This window comes from Anopheles bellator, chromosome 2, assembly GCF_943735745.2.
Source record: "Anopheles bellator chromosome 2, idAnoBellAS_SP24_06.2, whole genome shotgun sequence".
Taxonomy (NCBI): Eukaryota; Metazoa; Arthropoda; class Insecta; order Diptera; family Culicidae; genus Anopheles; species Anopheles bellator.
In genome coordinates this window covers 29,035,642-29,043,314 of record NC_071286.1, presented here as the reverse complement: position 1 = coordinate 29,043,314, position 7,673 = coordinate 29,035,642, and positions in this window count along the sequence as shown.

The following is a 7,673-nucleotide window of genomic DNA, read 5'->3' as shown; positions in this document are numbered from 1 at the left end:
TAAAACTTGTTACGCTTTTCATTATCAACGTTTTCTATTTCGCCAAATAAAATGTGAATCAATGGGCACTGCGCAACAAACCTGGCCCCTTCACCGTTGAAGTCGTTGTTGTGTTATTGTGCATCGCAGCGCGGAAATGAGAAAAGCATCATAACCTCAAATCACAGAAACTGTCAAACTCAGTCGACAATTTGACCTGCCTCGGCGGTTTTATTTTGCTACGTTCGCTTCTGGTGCGGTACTCGCTGCTGTCGTTAGTCAATTTCAATTTCATTTGCCGAACCATGTTGTACTTTGCTGTTCGGACAGTTTTGTTGTCCCATAAAAATGCCTAGTGAAGCGGTGGCTCCTCGGTCCATACCCGACTCCAGGATCTATAACCAGGCAGCTGACACTTTAGTCCAAACTCAACTCCAACGGAAAAATCCAATCCGAACTGGGATGCTGGGCAAATGGATTTGTTAAATGGAAAAGGGAAGCGATCAAAAGTATTATTCGCAGCGTTGTGGAGCTTCAATTGGTGATGGGCATTTTTCTAGCGAGTCCACACTGCTGGTGTGAAGTTTCCTGGTTTTCTGTCCCATTCCTGGTCCCTGGTCCTATCCGAGGTCTTGTTATCATCACGACTTAGCCTCAGGCTTGTTTTCCAATGTCCGCGTTGAATAAACCGTACCGCGCACCGCGTGCTCTTGACCGATAACTGTGAGCTGCAAGCGCAAAGTCGGTTTTTCAGGATCTCGACTTTTTATGTCCTGCGCTGGTTGCTGCCCACCATAGTGGATATATGAATAGACAACATGGAGCGCGAATTTCAATAAGATGGTGCATTGTGAGTTGCCATTGTGGAAATATATTTTTTCCGGTTAGTGGAACCGGGAACAGAGTGTCAGTCACACGCGTTTCACAAACGGCAATTGGTTGAGTATGTCACAAAAAAGTTCGACAAATTTCCAACAATATCTTTTGTAGAGCTAGAAAATCAACGGTTTTCAATGAGGGCATCAAAAGACCAACATTGAAAGAAAGAGGAAAAATACATTTTATATTATATTGTCTATTGCCATCGCTTTCAAATGTCCTGTTTTCCTCTTGCCACATTCTTGTATAGTCTAAGTATTTCATACGTCTTAACAGTTCTGTTGTATTTATTTCCATGCAACCATAAATGTTTCAATACATCACAAACTAATCCTTCAACTTCAATTTACAAAATGTACGGATATAGACGACTTCGAAGCTTCCCTGATTTATTATTGTTTTTCCCTGTAAACCAATTAATTGATGGCCTCCGTAAACATGAGTGGGTGAGTACTTAATGAGTCTCGGTTCAGGGGCCATATATTGAAATCACGTTCCGATTTATTTTTACCATTAAGCCACTCCTACAAGCGCCATCTCCATGCACTAGCAGAGAAAAATCGCATAACGTGAGAATGATTAGTTGACTGTCCAGCAAAAATCATGGGCCAATCGTTATGGTGTGAAAGGTAGTTTCTCTTTCGTAGCAATTTACTGCGCTCAAAACCCTCGGAAGGTACGCCGTGTTAGGTCAAGATTAGCGGTTCCGGTTATTATTTCCTACGTTCTAGCAAAACGCGTTTTCATCTACATGCTCCTTGGCTCGCTCGAGCTACTCAATGGCCCTCTGGAATCTGTAATTTGGATCTCCCTGCACACCATCCCGAGATAGCAATAAGTGGAAGGTGCAACTTTTGGTTCGCGGTATCTTCGAGAGCAATCGCATTTCTTAGAGGCGGGTGAGACTGTGAAATGAGCCACCTCGGGATTAAAACTCTCTAAAGGCCACAGCCTTGAAGCAGAAGAACCACTGCTGGACTTTGAGTACTATCGGAAGATGAAGACGTTGCACTTCGCTCCATAAATGGACACGGTGCAGAACAAGGTTGCTAAGCTTATGCAGGTAAGTTTAACACTGATTGCCTGACGAGGCGATGCTTGTTTCATCTCTACGTCCAAAGCACAGAAAATGGTGCGTGCATCTTCATTCAGAACACTATCTTCACGGTGCGAATGGTGGCCAAAACAAAGTGTACTAATGTTGCTGAATGTTTGCAGTGTCGATAAAACCAAGGCGGTGAATTTGCAAAACCAATTTTGAACTGAGAACGGAAGGGCGACTACCGGATTAGCAATTTATTTAATATTTTAGCGTGACCAGAGTTCATTTATCAAACTACACGCCAGTTCCCGGTTTTATGCCAGCGACCGGTTCAGAGAGAAGGGAATCAACCGACTCCAATGGCGCTTGTTTCGTGTTCCGTATACAATTCTTCTTGTTCACCGTTCACTCTACGGCCCATGCTGCAAAATTAAAACTCAATAAAGCACGCTAGACGCTGCGGGTCTTTAACTTGTGGCGCCCAATTAGGGCGTACCAGTTAGTTGGAGTGTGGTAAGCCGCACATGAGTAACAGCACCTGGATTGGAAGCAGATTTAACGACGATAAGACCTTGTCGGATTTGCTGCTGGCGCGTTTCTTGAAGAAGTAATATGGTTTTTGCCGCTTCCTTCTCATACATGTTTTACTATGCATTGCTGAAGTAACTGAGTAGTTTTCGTACCGAGGTACTGATTTCTGTATGACTTACTTCATGAACCAACAATTTACGAGACGCAAGTTGATATTTACCTGTAATGAACAAGCCTTCTAGCAAACTATGACTATTAATTGTGTTAATGATGACAAAATGTTTGAAAAATGTTCCACAACAAACCATCGAAATAATACCAAAACCAAAAGCTTCGTAGCTTTAAAAATTTATGCATGTGTTTTGCACTATAATATACGATACGTATTCATGAAGATACGGGTTGTTTTAAAATATGTAGAATATAGTAGAATGGCAACCATGTTAAGGTTGTGTGTCAGAAAAGGTGGTCACAAATTTATGGACTATATAAGTTTGGAATGATGTCATTCTTCCAAACAAATTATAATAAAGCTATAAGACACATAACGATGACGAGTGTATCGTCATTTATTTCTGTGTGCACAATTTGGCAAAAAGAGATACTTCGCCCAGCGAAGGACATCCGAAGCCGAAGAATGCAGAATTGTGGATATTTTCGGGGCAATATTTCTTCATTCAATGACAAAGTCCCTTTTCGCATCGATTGATGAGAGCTCTGTTTCATCATCGCCAACATCGTGCATCGCAAACTGTTTCATGGTGTAAGGTGTGTGTTATACGGAACGACCTTTTCGAACGATGGATCGGACACATCCAATATTGGAATTGTATATTTTTCAATTTCCTTGGGACGAATATCGAAACCCGAAGTGTGTTGTAGCGCTTTTACGGAGATCCATTTCGTAGCAGAGTTATCTGGCAAATATGCTCGGTATCGAGATCCTGGTGTGTTCGAAAGATGTTGATCTACCTTCCGGTGCGTCACGACGAAGAATGGAACCGTCATTCTGGTGCTCCTGAACGGCCATCCACCAGGATGGAAATATGAATTCCGTTTTGGAGCTACACGAAAGCTGTGGATTGGCTGGGTTTGCGTATCACAAAAAGAAGGCAATTTACCTTTTCAGTCGACAACAGACAGTCGATGAGGACACAGGATATGGTTCTGGATTGATGTCATGAATTGATGACATGTGATGCGGAATTGCTTTTCCGTGGAACCTCCTACTCTATCGATCGGCTCTTATTCCCGACAGTCTTTAGATGTTAGCTTCAGTAGAGCTGATTTACACCAGGCTAGTAAGTGGCAAAATGAATGCCACCGATACGGTGAGGCGTTCAGCCTGCATTCTCTGATGATGACGACTTCGACGTACCTGCCATGTTCGGCCAGGTGTGTTCCAAGAAGCGTTTCGAACATATGGGAACATGAAACGATTTTTTTTACTCCAACAGTCCTTCAAACGAAAAAGGGCAATAAAAATGCGATAATCCTATTGGCAGGGAAGAAATGAAACGTCAAAACTTTGCTCCGGACTTGAGCCGTGTTGGCGCACATCCGGTAGCTCCGACATGTACGTCGTTGCTGACTGCGGAAGTAATTTTCCATCGTTGAGACCAGGACTAGGAATCTCCGCAATGCAAATGGTGCGTTTGCTGTTACACTTTTCATTAATCATAAATATTTATAAACGCGACCTCCACATATGGAGGCGAAGGCCGATAGCGATGACTTCTGCCGGAGACAGGTTGCCGCCCAAACATCCGACGGTCGGTTGTGTATGGTCGTCGGTGTTGTAACCTGGTGAGGGCTCCCAAACAGCAGCCAGGATGATGTCGATGAGGAGGAGCATATTGCAAACGTATATTCTGACTTCCCATATTTCGATCCAGCTAGGGCCGTCGGTTATTTTCTGCCGTCCCCGAGTTTCAGGCTCATGCAGGAACAAATAGGTTGCATCGTAGGGGTGGTGGTTCCCGCCTTATATGACGTAGCATAGTGCAGACATTATTCGGACCCGTCTTTCGGAACGGTGATGTAAATTTTACTTGGTAGTAGAACTTCACAATCGTTTTGATCCGCTTTGATACTTGACTCATGTGAGGTTAATCCGTTTTTGATCTCTTCTTTGGGTTGGGCGAATCGAATCCATAAACAAGTCGATCATAAGCACATGCGTTCGGACAACAACTTTAAAAATATTCACGGCTTAAAGCAACTTTGGTTAGTGGTTTAAATATTGTAAACTGTTTTGAGAGCTTGTGTTATTATGTCGTAGAATGAAAAATCCGAACAAAGCTGTTATGAGCAAACAAATGTTATGCAGTTAGTTAACAAATGTGAAAAAATTGAATAAAGCAGCAAAATAAAAGTAGTAAAGAGTAGAGTGAAGCAAAATTTAATTCAAACGATAAGGATAAAATATTTAAGTAATATCAAAGCACAAGGCCCAGAGCACGATGTATGAAAAGCTTATATTGAAAGATGTTTAAGGCACACTAACTAACACAATTTCACAAAATTCAAACACATCAAACGCAACCAAATTCAAAATCAGTTTACAAAATGCGGAAATAAGAAAAGTTGAACAAAAGTGTTGGCCGTCACCACAGAAGGAACATTAATCACGATTTACACAAACAAAATATCGACATGCAGAACGTACGAAATGACATTCGTTCCGAGATGGTAATCCTATTCCATATCTTATCCGATTGCCAAGCAAAACGAATCCCGACCGACGGCAATAAAAATGGCAGGGTGGCATTGTTATGAAAATAAGAATTATTTTCCCGGAAAACTCATCCATCATCACATATTACTCACCGATTGGGGAAACTCCATTTTTTTACCAAGAAAGTGGTAAAAGAGATATTCTGTTTTCACTGATGCCAGTCGAAGCGAAAGAAAGTTGGCTTTGGTTATTTCTTTTCCATTCTCTTGGAACGTTCGGTGAGTCTATCGTACCTCAGCAGTAGTCAGCACCGAAAAGCAAGGGTTTAGAACGTGGCTTGAAAACATGATTTGAATAATCCGCTTTATCATCATTGTCATCACCACGAGCGGCATCTTTTGCGTTTCGTCATACCGATGCCGATAATCTTCTTAAAGTAACTGGAAAAAAAGGCCAAGTAATAACCCAGGGGGACACAAACCACAAAAAATGGGAACTTTCCGAAGACGAATAAAGCAAACATATATAATCCCTGTCATCACCACCGGCAGCGATGAGCATTGCTGAAAACTATTATGCCGCGTGCCATCTTGCACCCGTTCGCTTGTACTATGCTTTTCACATATGCTCAGCTCTCAATGATTTATGCCAAAGCAGCGATTGATTGAGCCCTTTAGCTCCGGGGAGACTCTAATCAATAGTCGCTGCGAGACAAACTACAATGCGTGATGCAACCAAGCGTCGATTGGTGACGGAATGACGGAATGTGGCGAAGTGGCGACTGTGTGATTGAGAGTTTAAGCGACAAAAACGGTGATTTTCATCGACCTCGCTGGCATGAGAAAAATCTGTTTACACTCCGGTGAATGCACCAACGATGACAACGAAAGGGGGTGACTGGTTTTCCACCTTCCGCAATACGACATTCACCCCTTTCCTGCTCATTGTGTGAACATTGTTCTCGCCAAGCCCCAGATTTGTCTCCCATTTTTCAACTCACCCACCCAACTCAGTCCCGTCGGAAGTTTTGGATGTTTGCGGTTTTACTTTTCGCCAGTATCTCTGCGAACCTCCAAACCGCACCGCCAGTCCTATCACGATATGGAAAATTTATTTCATTACTCCCTCATCAGTCGAGTTGCGTTCCCAGGGCACAGGGAAAAGCTAGGAAAACGGTCTGTCAATTTACGAACAGCGTAGCGAAACATACGCGTGGCCCGTTCTGCTCCATAGTTTGGCCCATTTTGTACTACGATGATGGATTTAGCCTATCGCATTCTTAGATTTTCTTCTCTTCAGGCGACATCCCGTATTTTTTGCGAGGGTTCCATGCTCTTTTGGCCTTTCCCTGTGTTTATGTTGAGTTTTGCCTCCATTCGTATAGATTCGCTTTCCGCAAGCATTCCAATTCCGCAAAGCTGGGGCCCAACAAATCACATCTGTATGGTTGATCATTGTCAGCGCTTCCGTGGATTGGCGCAAGAGACACTCAGCATGAGTGAAGCGATAGCAAAACGGATTTTCTCGTTCACCCTTCTGAGTCTGAGGTTCGCCGAGGCGTTCCGGAGCTCGTTTTGCATAGTGGCAGATAAACAGGGCCAGCTTTCTAATCCCTTCTTTCACAGGGCGCTCGGTACTGTAATACAAGAACCGGCTCAGCGGGAACTTGTAGCTACACAGCCCTGCTCCCAATCGTTAATCGTGTTGTTCCGATTGGTGGCCCATTGTTTGTAGTCACTTATGAGTATCGAAACTTCGTCTGTAGTAGCTTCCGTATAGCAAGGCCCACAGCAAATTACAGCGGATTCCCGTTGAAAGGTACTTGTTGACGTTATCAACATCTGTATTATTAAAGAAAATCGGGTTCGGATTTAAATGGCGAAAAGATATAAACCATCTCCTTATCTTTCGAATTTAAGTGGCTTAAGTGGCAAAAATAAACATATTGGAAACAAAAATATCGAAAGATGTTATATTCGTAAAGCTATCGAGACTTAAGCATTAATCAAACTCTCAATTCAACATAAGGAAAGACCAATTGAAAAAAGTATTGGTAAATGGAATATTCCATTGGCAGAAACCTCAGAAAATTACCTCAAAAATCACGAGTCACATGAATTTTCAAATCAATTTGATGTTCTTTAACGATTCTCAAGCGTTATCTATAGTCTCAAGTAAATGTTTCGATATGCTTCAACAATCTTCTAGTTGATGAACCATCACCACTTCGATTCAATCGATCAGCAAAGCACAGCGTAGATGCTGGTTTAGCTTTAAATTCGAAACGAGAAATTTGATTCAAACGTCGTTCGATCGAAGAATTCATAAGACGCTGAACGCAGTCCGACATGGGAGCAAAAGACTAATTGATTGAATTACTGACAACCGATGTGACACTACAACCAGCAGAATGCAGATCATGGCGATGACCCTCATAAGTATGATGGTATCGAACCTTCCGGAAAACTTTTGTCCGTCTTTTTGGAATGCTGCGTTTGTTATGCACTCGATGTGAATTTTGATGCATGAAATTCGATTTAAATCAATCGCGCAAACTGTGCAACG